The following is a 2,500-nucleotide window of genomic DNA, read 5'->3' as shown; positions in this document are numbered from 1 at the left end:
TTTTAAAGGGACATTTTGGTAAAATTATGATTTTCATATGGTTATAGATAAAAAAAAAACATAATTTAATATGCGAACTGCTCCCAGTGAACAAGACTAATGTCGGTGAAACAATAAAGCATTTGTTACATGTTCTCCTTGATAATTTGGAAAATAGGTCGAGTACTAATGTGAAGGTTTTCTCTTATTAACACGACATGATGCAAACAGCAGTTGTAGCAAACTATATTTTGATACCATACAATCTGGGCTCGAATTCCGGGGAGAACAATCTTGTGTATTCAACTTTTGCTGGCAATTATAAATAAAATAAACTATGTAAAATATTATTGAACTGTAAATAACCATATTTCAAGCCACACAACTTATGTGGCATATAAATGAAATACATGTTAATCAATACATAAAGATGCAATTTGAAATTGCAATTTGCAAAATTGTCATTAAATCTATAGCCTAGTTGGCAAGTTATTTAATATTTTTCAAACGGCAACGCTTTTAAAACCGTAAGTATGATTTCTATAAATACATACGTCCATTTCGACAAACGCGATGATTTTTCAGTTTTAAAGCGCAAAAAAAATATTTCTACATTGTAACCACCAGATATATTCTTATTGGCATAGATAAAATTAAAGTTATATCTATAGCCTAGTTAGCAAGTAATTTATTATGTTTCAAACGGTACCGCTTTTATAACCGAAAGTTGGATTTCTAGACGTTTACGTCCATTTCGGCAAACGCGATTATTTAAGTTTATAAGCGCAAACATGAGGGATTTCTACCTTGTAACCACCATATATATTATAATTGGCGTAGAGAAAATATGTTTCTTATATATACTTAAATTTACTATGCCAAATAAGATGTATGGCTTTTATAACTATTTTTTGTTTAATCTGTGTTCAAGTCCCTTTAAGTGGAGCGACCAGAATATAATTCAAATAACATAGTTATTTATAATAGCTGTTTTTGGAAAATAAGCCGTTAATAATAGAACTATTCGGTTTCGAGATATAAGTGTACTAATTTCCTGTAATAAATTTATGGCCTTAAAAAAGCTGGACCAAGTCATACTAAATATAACCCATATTTGCATTACAACTGTCAAGCCTGAAATAACATGTCATTGTCTCCTTTATACAAAATTAACACTGTTCACATGTAACACACAAATGGGTTTAACAAGGATGTAGAAAAGGAACAAAAATCTGATTTAAACATGACTACTTATTATACACGTGTAAAAATACCGTGATGTAAGCAATACCCTCACGTATCTTGTACTTAAAGGATACGAAATTACAAGCGAGCATCACTGCAGAATTTAGATTGTGAATAGTAAATATATATATATATTACAAATACATTGACAAACTATAGGTTTTCGTACATACATGGATTTGTTTTATGGGGCAGTTTTGTATATTATATCATTAATTCAATATTTTTCCCGGGGTACGAAATTCCGTGTTTGTAAAGATAGTAAAAAAAATATTTCAGTGTCGAGTGTTTTTGATAATTTAACTCCATAAAATGTATGCGCAACTGAATGAAAAAACAACCTTAATTAATTGATCAACCATTTGTTAAATATATGCTGCGTTCAATTTTACTCGTAGCGCACTCATTAAGCATCTCTCCAAAGTTGCCCGTGTGTATATGTTCGATAATTGTATGCAGTGAACCAAAAACATTTGTAAGATTATCCATCAATTTATAAAAATCATGTATTTCATTTTCCCATCCAAAGGGTTATCATTCTTTATAGTAAAGTCTGGACAATAATGGTTTATTAAGAAGAGCCGTAAAGTTGTAAGCATGTACTTAACACATTTGATAAGAGTGTTCACCCTCCACATATCAGGCCGCGTGATCTCGACTACAAAAAAGAATTACGTTTTGAAATTAAATGCACTCAGCTTGTCTTAATATTCTTGCACAAACAACTCCTTTATTATCATCTAGTCAGAGCATATTGCTGTAGATGTACTCTACCGTAATTGAACAAAAATAGCCGCTAAGTTTCATAAGCGGAAATTCGCCATTGATGCTCAAAATAATAATACGTACCAATGTTTGTTCTTTTTGCGGTCCCTGTGGAATAAAAAAAAATATACTTATTTTTCAAAATCCATTGGCAATCCTTATGTTGACGTAAAACTTTGTGTTATTTGTCCATTATTGAACATGTCAGAGTTTTTGTGGTACATAACAAACCAATCAAACTGTGAAATATTGGCATATGGCCAAATGAAATTTAAGGTTCAATTTTCAAACTGTGAAATATTGGCATATGGCCAAATGAAATTTAAGGTTCAATTTTGTGTTCTTTCCCATCTTTCTATTTTTTTGGATGAGAATGCCGACGCAGGGCTATTACTCTGAACCAGCCTTGTACTAGAAAATCTGGAATTAATGCATGTGCGTAAAATGTCATCCTATATGAGCGTTTGTAGTGTGCACAGGGTAATCAGTTATGACTATTTATGTTTTATGG

This window comes from Dreissena polymorpha, unplaced genomic scaffold (assembly GCF_020536995.1).
Source record: "Dreissena polymorpha isolate Duluth1 unplaced genomic scaffold, UMN_Dpol_1.0 chrUn018, whole genome shotgun sequence".
Lineage (NCBI taxonomy): Eukaryota > Metazoa > Mollusca > Bivalvia > Myida > Dreissenidae > Dreissena > Dreissena polymorpha.
The sequence above is the reverse complement of the archived record's forward strand: the minus strand, read 5'-3'. Positions refer to the sequence as shown.